Below are 12,704 nucleotides of genomic sequence, written 5' to 3' on the forward strand. Positions count from 1 at the left end.
TAGTTTTAAATAGGGAAACGGGGTTAAATTGATGGGGAAAATGGATGAATACAGGAGAATCCTGGAAGAGGTTCGCCTACTACCAGCACAACAACAACTCTAAATATACAGCCAGAGCTACAATGTTTAGATGAAAGCACATTCCTTTGTTAGAATGGTCCAGTCAGCGTCCAGATCTAGATCCAATTGAGAATCTGTGCTATGGCTTTAAAATTGATGCTCTCCTTCAGGTCTGACTGAGGTTAACACTTTGTGGCAAAAAAATAAAACAATTTAAGCAAAGTTTCAAGCCTCCAGATTTTCAAAGCTTGTACAGTTATGCAATAGACTGTGTTGAGCTCTCAGAAAATTCTTGCAACACATTAAAGTTAATAGCAGGGACAAAGTGTGAATACGTTAGGAAGTCATTGTATGTTCTTGATCGTTAAAGCCTCAGATGAACTCGCTCACCCTTCTTCACCCCTTTTAACTGCAGTATCGACATAAACTAATGAGAGCACTATTTTCTATCCATTTGCATCCGTCTTTAACTAGGCTTTATTGATTGAACAGACTGAACAGCTCTTCACATTGTGCCTTAACTGGCAGGGTTAAATACAGACGCCAACTTATGGATTTCTTTGTGTCATAAAGGATATGTAATACTTTTGGGACACTAATATGTGCTCCAGCTGTCTTTTCCTTTATTTAATATTCCAGTCAGAGGTTTACATATGCTCATCAAGGGCATAAATATATTCATTTTTGGGTTTATTTCCCAGGAAGGATCACACAACACAAAATTGTAGTCATTAAAACAAGAATTGGGTGCTACAGTGTATTAAATTTGTTAAGGATTTTCCCTGATCCACACATACAGTAGTGAAAATACAACCACCATAGTTGTTAAATAAGCAGCGTTTTCAGTTGTAGTGTCAGGCAAAATGCAAATGAACATTGCACAACATTTTTTGTTTTTTTATTTTTAGCTTTCAAGAAGTCAGTCGCATCCATTTATTTTAGCTTTGTGCTACGTTACACAGTTTCTCTGACTTCAAAAAACTTTTTTTAGACACAAGATGCTTTTATAAATCCGCTTTATTCTCAAGATTTTTTTTTTTTTTTTACAAAATGCCCTTTTTTTCTGAAATTAATCACTTAAGAGCAGGCTGTGAATCATCCAGGCCTAAAAAAAAGCAACATTTCACACTGATGGCCCAGCCTAAAGAGTGAGCAAGTGTTGACTTACTAATGGGCGTAGTTTTTCTTCAATGTCTGGCCTTAAAGATGACCTTTAAAGAGCTAGACAATGCTGGAGAACACCTGATATAACCTGGAACCACGGAGGATTGTTGTAGTTTGTGAAGGTTGAATGTTATACACCGAGTCCGTCTTCTTTTTCTCCAGACACTTTGTTCATTTCACAGTTTTGTCTCCTTTGAGGAAACGGTTTCTTTTCACAGGCTCTGTTGCCATGTGACCAGGAGAAAGTCCAGGAAGTTGATGTTGCCCTGCTGGCAAATACTCAGCCACAAAAACCTGCTCTAGAAATGGGTCATTTGTGTTTTTGTCCTCCACTTTATTACGAATTTATCGGAGCCGAACAAAATGCGTCGCTGGTATTAACTTAAAAACAGCCAGGGTACTTTCTAACTGCTGTACCCAGACTTACGCCTGATCTCACCTCAGTGTGAAGCATGTTTGACTGATAAATTAAAGCATTGCGAGTATCGGGCTTTCTGCTGAGCCCGTCCAAAAGCGTTCTGCTGTTCTTTTAAGTCTTATCCAAAGATGTGAATATGCTCTGGTGCACATTAGGGATTCTGGAAGCCACAGTGTATTTCTTTTAATCAACTTAATAGAATATTACTGCAGCTTTCAACCACGTCTTCTTGTACTTTTTGTACTTTGTGTAGTTAGTTTCTTTTATATTTTATGGCCTTAATAAATGTTACCTTTTATGATGATTTTGTTCAGTCATGTGGAAAAGAAAATGTTCATGATGATCAACACATTAATGAAGAAAAAAAAAACCCCATAAGAACACCCTGTGTGCCGAAATTTTCTAGAAGTGATTCTAGAAGCCCAGTTCTTTTAATCAGTTGATCGACAATTGTGACCGCTCTTTCAAAACGCAGGAGTTGAGTTACTTTGACAGGACAGGTCCGACAACAATCAGTTAGGTCTGCAGAGAGAATCATCAGGGTTGACCTCCACCCCTTCAGGACTCGTAAAGGTCTAAGGTCAGGAAAAGGCCAGCTAACGTCTCTGCATACCCCACATTTCTTGAATATATAAGTTGTTTAGGCTTTTACCTTTAGAGCACTGTTTGAAAAAAACCAGGGCCAGTTTTTCCCCCAGACTGTCTCTCTCATGCTAATTCAACTGTCTTTCTTTTTTGTTAAAAAAAACAAAACAAAAAAACCCTCTGTAATAAACAATAGGAAGGGTTTCGAGGTAATTTTCAAACAATTTAAAATCCATTCTCTAGTGGCACAAAAACATTGAACAGTTTTCCATCTTTCCCCGGAGTGAATATCCCACAAATTTAAACAAATTTACCACATGGTTATTATCTAATGTTATGAGAAATTCCAAATAACCCAAGAGCTCAATTTAGGCTTCTGTATTCCTCATTTAGCGTGTTAAATGTTGCATTGCATGACATCCAGAAAAGAGAATGAACAAGTATGGCTTGTTTTGAAGAGTTGCCAGGAGAAAACATCCGCTTTAGATTTGATAAGGAGTCCTTGGAAAATATAAGACCACATTGTAGATGTTTGGAGACCAAACACAGCATATCAGGATAAATGCCTCATAAAAACCGCAATGCCCGGCGGTGGAGCAGTGAGCACCTTGCCGTGGAGTGAGGTAGCTTCAAGTGGCCCAGCCAAAGTCCAGACTTTACCTGTCGGAAATGCCACGGTGGTCGTGCATAAATGTACACTCTCAAACCAAATTGGCTCTGGGCAATGTTGTCATAGAGATGGAAGAAATTTATAAAGTCATAAAGAAAAGGATTATGACAAGGTATTGCTGCTAAAGGTGCCGTTATGACTAACAAAATGGAGTGTGCTTAGCAGATTTCCCCAAGTTGCATTTAAATAGTCTTTTGTGTAAGTCAGGTAAGGCTCTGAGTTCTATGATGATTGTTATTTTCTAATACAGGCCAGTAATTGAATAATCACACAATTTAATATTTTTATTTATCTGTTCTTTCTTTTTTATGCTTCCTGTACACGTTAACTGTCCACACATGACATTTTGTGCATCTGCAAGCAGAGTTTTATTTTTAAAGATGCTTCCCTGATGTAAATATTAGTTTTCCTCTTCAATGTTAGTCTTAGATAAATCCAAAGTGAAACCCTAGTTTCTTATTCCATCCGCTGTTTGACTCCTCTTCCTTGTGAGCTATTTATGTAGACCAATATGTGCCCAGGTGCCAGGCTGCTAGCTTCACAAGCAGCCTGACAAATGTTTAGCCTTAAATTCATTTAAATATGCATATCCACCCAATACGTCCCACCCACGTGTGGCAGAGCTGCAGGAGAAGGTAATAAACCTCATCCGAGGCAGCTGGTAAACATTCAGGACCTTGTCTTTACAAGTGTGAATCCAGTCGCTGAAAATAAACCCAGGATACATACGGTTTATTGATTAATAAGGCAGAGGCGCACTCTGCCTTTTCCAGCGTGAGAGCAGCCCAGGGGCCGGCGGCGACCCTCTCTCCTCCAGCACGCAGCGGAGCAAAGTGGATGCAGAGATGGCAGTGATTTAATACAATGTCAGTAAACATGACCGCAGTGTTAGCCGTTTCCCACACGGCTCCCTGGAAAGGTCAGCTGCCCTGGTGTCAGGCTAAGAAAACACAAGTCTCTGTCTGAGTGTGTTCGTGCAGAGGTCTGCTTACAATCTAATGTGTTTCAGTTGCTCTCAGATTTTCAAAGGGTCCGGATAGTTTTGGGGGTTTTTCATTAAAAGACTGGACTTTATAACTATTAAATAAGATCTTAGAACAGTAAAGCTGTTATCGTCACTACTTAAGTCATCTGCTAGTGAAGTAGTCGATACATTTCACTCTTCTTCACTTTACCTTTGTAAAATGTGTCTCGCTTTCAGAAAGCATTTCTGAGAGGGACACTTGACAATGACAAGACACAAACAACAGAGAATAGTAAGGATCGAATTCAGATTTTAATATATTTGCGGTGTGAAAATTCATTTAGAAGGCCTGCAGATTTTTGACTTTTTAATCGAGCTCAGAGATGAAGGCTGCTCTTATCCAATCCTCTCAGGCTTCAAAGCTGCCATTTAGCCTGCTGGGAGCAGCAAGGCGGTGAAACTGTAGGTGGGTCAGGTATATCCCCCTGTGATTTGGGATGTTCAAAGATCCGGCCACGGGTTGAACATAACCGGTTATTGGAGGGATAACTGCAGATGTTTCAAAATGGAAATGTTGACTTTAAGCTTAGAAATTTAACGCTAAATCTTTGAGTACATACTGTCCTGGCCAGAGGTTTACTTTTAGCCATGATGGACATAGATGTCATGCAAATGATTATGTAAAATACTTTGCACTTTGTTTTAAAAGCAAGGATTAGGCACACGGGTGTGAATCTTGCGTGTTATTTAATCCGGACAAGATAAAGTTAAACATACTGACTCAATTCTAAACATACAGTCCCACTATTATGGCAAAGTCTTTCAGAAATTCTGTGATAAAATATACGGTTTTTATTCTACCAATCTACTTGCATTTAGCTTACTTATTTTTGGCCACTGTCAGAATTTGTGTGCCTATGTGAGAGTGCTTCACAAGCAGGAAACTGACTGCAGCGCAGGGCATTCTGGGTGTGTCTTGCGCTATTTGGAGAACTGGCTTGTTCTTTTACCAAATACAAAAGTGAAATCCTGCATAAATTAAAATCTTGGCACCGCTCCATTCTTGTTTACATTTTGTGAAGAAGGAAGTTGGACTCAATGTCTTACTTTTTTGCGTTGTTTCCTTGAGTGGTTCCTGGTGCAGCACCAGCACTGCCAAGATAGTAAGTTCTTCAAAGAGTTTGGATTGTTTGATGTAGCGTGGCATGAAAGCGTATTGCTCTAGCTAAAAATTTTACAAACGTTTCAACTTTGGTTCCCAATCGAACTGTGCCTACCGGACTATGTCATGGAGCCAGAATTACCTCTCTTTTTGCTTCAAAAAAGTCATAAGTCCCTGCAGTCCGACTGATTTATAATGTGTCTGTTACCTCTTATTATAAATTAAGCCAACAAACTATAAAGAGATGTGAAAATAATTGATAACTTTTAGTCCCTCTCCCCTTCTCACCATTGGTTTAGTCCAAATAAGCATAATTACAATATTAATCTGAAATTCATTAGAGGACATGCTGGATTTGTTGCTCGTCTTGGTTTTATGTGATTTGGATTGAAAACCAAAGTTGGGGAGATGTTTTTTATCAGGTGGCAAATGTATTTTATTGTCTCCTTGAAGCATCTTTCTTCTGACAGCCCGTGTTCCTCACTGTGAATTTTATCAACATTTCACAGTTCCTGCTTTACTGGGAATGCACCTTTGGGGACCACAGTATATCACTCTGTGTGTGTGTTTTTTTTTTTGTACAACAATGCACATCATAAATCACCGGTGGTGATGTGAAGGAGCAAGTGGAGGAGCATTTTTGAGACGGACAACAGGGAGGTGTCTGTTTTGTACAAATGTGACCTCTCCCACTTTAATCTTCTTGTTTGGCGTTTCGACAAACATTGCGCTTCCCTTTGGTTGCGATGTGATGAGCAGGCGGGTTGATAGTTGTCTTGGTTACAGGCAGACGCGTTATGAAATCTTAGTATGCGGTAAGTGGCTGCTGTGCATCAGAATAAACACATGCAGCTTGCAATTCCTTCAGCATCTGTAACTCGGTCAAACTTTTGGACAAAGTCCATCCATCCATCCATTTTCTGTACACCCTTGTCCCTTAGTGGGGTCGGGAGGGTTGCTGGTGCCTATCTCCAGCTAACGTTCCAGGCGAGAGGCAGGGTCACCCTGGACAGGCGCCAGTCTGTCGCAGCGGACAAAGTCAATCTGTCTTTTTTTGTGTTTTGAGACCAATTGGAGGTGACTCTTATTGTCTCAGGGCTCACTGATTGCATTAATAAAGGGATTTGTTTGGAAGGGAGGTTTGACATTTGCTTATCTTCTGACTGCTTGCTTAAGTTCTGCTGGGAGCGGAGGAATTTGCATGCTGCTGTCGGCCAGCCTTTCGTTCTATCAATCTGACACACGCGCACACTTGAGGAAAGACAAGATGAGCTGGAGTCTTAAGAGAAAAATTTTGGTTTGCCCTGGTGTCACAGTGTCAATGTGAACGTTTCATAATGTCCTCGCTCTCAACACGCCATGTCCTTTTTCTTTACTCATGAGAAAAGTTTGCACCCACCCTTTGGCTTTTTCACAAATCACTTAAATTCCCTGACAAAAATAATAATTAAAAAAATAACCTCTGAACAGTTCATAAGGCAAAAAAGAAAAAAAACACTTCACATCCAACAATATAACATACAATTTGATCAATAACTATTTCAAAATCAATCCAATTTATTCCAATGCAATAAACTGATTTAGATACAATTGCACATAATTCAATCCAGTCCAAAAAATGCAATACGGTCAGATTCAAAATTTCCAAACCATGAGCAAGTTTATGGCGACAACAGAAGACACAAACACTGAGTTAGCGTTACTGTCTATGAGAAAAATAAACTAGTAGTACTCAGTTATTGGTTGTAGTTACTCTGTCCATCTATAAAACGGATGAAACCACATTTAGAAAACCTTATGAGTATTTAATATGCACACATAGGCAGCAGTCGCTTTGTAAGTGAATCAGTATAGGTAAAAAACCCCCCAGCTAAAAACAGAGATAACCAGGAGAGCTTCCTATGGGGACAAAAACTAATGGTCCACTAACTCAATGGGAGCAACACCTTGGTCACCATCTCTGTCTGTGGAAAACTCATTCAGACACAGAAAGTTACGAAAACTGTTCCTAAGAAAAAGTTAATGACAGCAATATCTCCATTAATATCTCCATCCGGGAAAAAGACACCAAACTACTGAAATAGGAGACTTTTCTATGAGAGAGACAAAAACTGAGGGAACACAAAGTTTATGGCTGTATTAACTTTGAATACATAAATGGAGACTAGTAGGAGATAACGGCAGTCAAGTAAGTCTAGGAATAATTATAACTATGTTTAGGTGGAACCACCTGTGCTAGTCTTTATTAATGTAGAACTGCAGAGGTCTCTGATAGAGCACACTCTGCTAATCTTTGCGTTGTGTACAATGTGTTATTCTTCATTACGTCGGGTACCTTGTGCATCATTCCGCTGTGCACAGTCAGCTCTGTAAGCTCCAGAGAAATCACAAACATGCGGCCTTTTTTTATCACTTTGTTTGGAGCTTATAAGTCACTGATCTTGATGCAGCTGCCTAAATATATAGCAGCAATGAAAAGTGCCTCCTCTGTTACAGACAAAAACAATGATGATGGTGCTGGAGGTCTACATGGCTATTTGTTTTGCACCACAGAAAGTTTTTTTTAGTTTTATATATTTCTATTTCTTCTATGGTAGCAGCTAATTTTTCATAATCAAGCTAAATACATATTATTTTTTGCTCAAGAGAGTCCTGATTTCCTTGCTGCATTTTCTTTGACTACGTAATTGCGCAAATTGGGATTATTAAAATACATTTGCTTAATGGAAACATGGCAGTTAAAAAAAAAAATCAGTTTTTTTGATCAACAGTTTTTGCGCTAGGATGAGGGTGTTCTTTTTTTTGACTGCATCAAAATTAGTGTATTTTGTAAAACTGAAATATAAACACTATTTGGCTCGTGATCTAAAGCAAATGTTACTACTGGTGGAAAGATGAAAAAATTGGTAGGAGGATAATGGCACGGCAAGTTTGTTAATGACATTGTGTGAACACAAACATATTCACATGTGATTTCAATTACGTTTCATTTTTAATGGAAACTGCAATTTCAAAATTGTATTTCTTCGACATTAGCGGAATATTGGCAAAGTTTTTTGCACATTTGTAATGGAAACGCAGCTATAGATACCTCGCAGGAATGGTGGCAGAGCAAGTTCACACAGGAAGCAAACTTTGGATAAACGACTGAAGCAGTTTACAATAACATTTTTACACAAATGGCATTAACTTTTTAATGACTGCATTCAAAACACGACTGTTTCTGGATACTTTATCGCTGTGTTGCCTCTCATGCCAAGTTCTTAAGTCCCTTTATCTACCCTATTAACAAGTGGAGGAAGTTTTCAAAATACTCCCCCATGTCCTTGTGGCTAGCATTGCCTCTGTGGATCCAGGATGCTCATTGTTGTTCCTGAGGTCCGTCGCCATGGTAATAAACTGATCTACAAGTGACGCAAATTTTATTGTTTTTTACCTTGATAGGATTGTGTTTCTGTGACCAAGATCACATCCAAAGAGAGTGCTGAGAGTTGGTGGAGCGGCAAATTGTTGTATAGAGATCTACCTATCGCAATTTTAAGGTTTATTTCGGACCTCCAGTTCTTGTCCAGTACGTGTTTGATAAAAGACCTAAAATGGAAAACACTCCCACTTGTACATTCCTGAATCTAAAAGGCAACACAACAGGTGTTTCAGATAATGCGTCCATAAGCAGAGGCCCCCCTTTGCAGCCAAAAAGCTGATTCACTGTCTCAGCTGGAGATGTAGGTCAGTGTGCTCCTCTGTAAACTGTTTCCTGCTGTGAGTGGCAACCTTACAGTAGCAGAGGCTGCCCTCACACATCCCCAGAGGAACGGGGGTCTATTGTTGTTCCTGTGCCGCTCATTTTAAGGTGATGATGTCACCATCTGGCAGCACACAAGCTGGGGGAGCCCTTCATTACCCGCAACGGTGTAGAAAGATGTAAAGAGTTGCGGATCTATACGCTTAAACCCGAGTAGGAAAGACAATTGTCTTGGTTCCCTTTCTAGGTGCCACTTCCTCTATTTTTAGTTTCCTTATGCAGCAGCTCAAAGGGTCGGATGATCAATTACTCCAGCTCTTTTGACAGTGATGGTTGATGATAAATTGGACAGATGACTTTGTTTTACTGCAGGCGCCACAGAAACTCACCTTTGTCGGCTTCTTGAAACGGAAGCCAACCCCAGCGGCGGCTCAATGCCTCCTGGATAAAAGACGGATAGGGGTCACAGAGAGAGCGAGCTCCCACCGTGACAATACTTCTCACCTTAACACCGGAAGAAACCAGTGTTGTGTCCTTCACAGAGGTCTAAAACTGTTACAGGGGCATCGTAGCTGTATCGTTTGCCATTTCTTGCTCAGCAATGTACACGGCGTACATATTTTCAGGTGAATTTTTGAGATTTAATGCTGGACGTGAGCACAGAGAAGCGGCCCCCCTCAGATTTCAGGGACTTTCCCTCGGCAGAGGTCACGTGATGCGGTGGGCCCGGGTAAGGAGGGCAGTGAGTGGTGTGGATTTCTTTGGTATGCCGTCCCTTCTCGGTTCTGTCTCCGCTGACGGTCATGCTCTGACCTGTACTCATAACAGCGTCATTTACAAGACGAGAGACCTAGAGAAAAATATTTAGGAAGGAAGCTCAGTTTATTTCTCTTTTCATATTAACTTTTAATAGTTACTAGAAAATGTATTTTAAATTTAGGGTTCTTTTCATTTCTCAAGAACCCAGGTTATTTTTCCTTGTAGGTTAAATCAGCTAAATTAGCCGAGTTGTCCTTCCATTGGTAGTTGAGCTTTATTTTGATCTCATAATTGACAATTTTTCCTGCCAAGCAGGATAAATTGCTTGGCAGGATAAACATACACTGTAGGAGAAATTACCTTCTACATTGGTCTTTATCAATATTCCTAAAGACTTATTCCAAGACATAAAGAATTTTTCTTTGGCCTGTGGCTTCCTCTTCAACCAAAGACGAATAACCATTTTTAATTTACAGATATTTGGTATATTCTTGCAAAAAGGAAAACAAAACAAAACAATGAAAACAAAAGAAGCACATTGTCTCAGAAACACAGGAACCTTCTACAACCTTTGCTTTTGGAAAGTTTACTGTGGTGAGTTTCAAATGTCTTACTCAAAATATGATAACGTTTTTCAAAATACTAATTGTCCAACTTGATTACATGTCACAATTTGTTTTAAAAATTTTGAGGGAAGACCTTAATGATGCTCGTCAGTGACTGAATTACTAATCAAACGTTCTTATAATAAAACCTAAGTTCTGGTCTGTCCACAAAAACAAACACACGCAGCAAAAAAACAGGAAAGAACCAAATGTTAGACACGTTAGTAGCAGCCTTTCACAAAGTTGTGATGTGTACCAATCTCCTTGGTTAACCAATAAAAAATATTAAAAATCAATTTCACCAATAAAAACTGTATTTTCATAGAAATAAAGGGAAATAAACTGAAGGATGAATCACCTTGATTACTTCTAGATTTTCTTTTTTTTTTTAACTACAAATTAAAATGTTGTTTCTAAAACTTAACAAACTTAACTTCTCTTTTTAGTTCAACCTTGGCTTTCCCGTTTTTCAGCACACTATAAAAATAATAGGAGTTGTGAATTACCCTTGTTGGTCCAAAAACATATTCATGCTAGTCAACCTGTAATATTGCATTTTGTGTACGATTAACTTAACACGTGGAACAGATCATAAGTGTTTTGGTGACACAGAAGTGGTCACAAAAATACAATTTAAGACTAAATATGTGGTGAGTTGGTGTGATTATTCATATGCTAGGAGTAAACACAAGCAGCTTTATTCTGAAAATGGTCATTTACAAGGACAGGTCTGAAAAAAAAAAAAAAAGACCAAGCAGTCGGTGTTCTCTGTCTCCAGAAAAAGCCTGGCTCCCTTTAGGGAAAAGATAAAAAATTAGGAAGACTCTTACCTTTTTTTTTTTTTTGAAAAGAAGTTTAAAATTTGGAAAACGCATTACTTACTATGACGACCCCTACTATTTGTTACACTTTAACCTGCAGGTTTTCTGGAATTCATCTCTTACTCTTAAATCCTCGCAGCCAAATTTAGAAGCGGCAATGAAAAAAAAAAAAAAAGCAGGACAGAATCCGGTCTTGCAGGAAGATGAAGGACACGCACAGGATGCTGGAGAAGAACCAAATCTATATTTCGTTGTAAGTTAACAAATCTCTCAACTGAGAAACTTGGCACAAAAACCTCGTAAATTTGAAAGGTAACAGTGGTAGTTTGAACATTTTGTTCCTGGCATTTCTTTGCTACCAATAAAAGTCTTCGTTGGCCTCTCCAGAGACTTGACCTTGGATTTTGATACAACTTAATGATTACAACATTCAATGGTGAAAGTATCAATTAAAAGAAACCCTAAATCAAGAATAACCAATGTGGAGTATTGTATTTTTGACTGCTTTTACACAAGTTTTTACCACATCATCAGTTAAAATGTGTATTTATTACAATTACTAGCATTCTAATATTTTATATCCCTCTGAGTAGAACAGTGCATGAAGGACGAAACAATAAAACAATAGGTAAAAGATTAAGTCTACCCTTGCTGTTTCTGTAGGACTTCAGACTGAAAGTAGCAGTCAACTGGAAACTAATTAATTACGCGTTGAACCTACTTTATTAACTGATCATCAACAGATGTAATCACTTGTAAAATCAGGAGTTCGGACAGATACTTTGTCTGAAGCGTTGAGCTGCATGCCTGAGATTAGCAGGCTGCCAAAAGGCAGAAAAAGGTTTGTTATCTTGCTGTTAGGGCGTTTACTGATCTAAAGCAGGCGGTTGTAGATGGAAAACGTGGTGTGCTGAATGAGGACAGGTTTTTGTTTTGCAAATTAAAGGATTGTGAAACAGATTTTCAATGAGTGATAGACGGTCTACGTGTTTATTGTCCTCCATTTGTCTAAGAATAGACCTAATGCCACACTTTAAAACCCTGAGATCGTATCCCTTCAACAATTAAGTGATAAATTCCCACCAGGAACTCTTCTTCCAGCTTAATCAGTCTGATGCGTTATGAGGAAGTAAAAGAAAAAAAAAAAAAACGTGTATGGACAAGGTGTGCTCCTTCGTTGTGTGAATTCCCAGGAATTGGAAACCTTTCCACACAAGTCAATTTGAATGAAAAGCGTGACAAGGGATCTTCTCATCGTTTCTTGAAGCACCTGGGAACAGTTTCATTTTATTTTTGTTGCGTTCATCCTCATTCAGTCGCTCAACCCGCTCTTCTGCTCACAACTAGAAATATTGTTTAAAGTGTGACTTGAGATTCCTGTCTTTGGTGTTTTGTTTTTCTAATAATTCCCTTGAGATTGTTGAGATATAAATACATTTATACCTCAACAATGCCCCCCCCTCCCACACACACACACATACACTTTTTCATCTCTTTGTATTCATTTTGCTGTAATCGTGTCACAAAACTTAAGGTGCTGTTCATACCATTTGTGTAAACTTGTGCTCTTTGCAGCTACAATGGCTTTTACTGTACACTAGTAAACAGGATTTCCTCATGGTATAGGAGTGTGTTTATAGGGATGTACGGCCATTTTTCCAGAAGCACATCTATGAGGTCAGACACTCATGTTGGACAACAAGACTCGGCTAATGATGTCCAGTCTTAAGTTCTCCCAAGGTAGTCAGGAC

At 39.0% G+C, this 12,704-nt stretch overlaps 1 protein-coding gene across 4 annotated transcripts in view; it reads left to right on the plus strand.

Annotated features, from left to right (window-relative positions):
- The window catches only part of stim2b (stromal interaction molecule 2b), a 47,165-nt gene that overhangs the window by 2,003 nt on the left and 32,458 nt on the right, over positions 1-12,704 (plus strand). The gene's annotated exons all lie outside the window — the stretch shown is intronic.

The sequence above is a fragment of the Poecilia reticulata genome, linkage group LG18 (genome assembly GCF_000633615.1).
Source record: "Poecilia reticulata strain Guanapo linkage group LG18, Guppy_female_1.0+MT, whole genome shotgun sequence".
In the NCBI taxonomy this organism is placed as follows: Eukaryota; Metazoa; Chordata; class Actinopteri; order Cyprinodontiformes; family Poeciliidae; genus Poecilia; species Poecilia reticulata.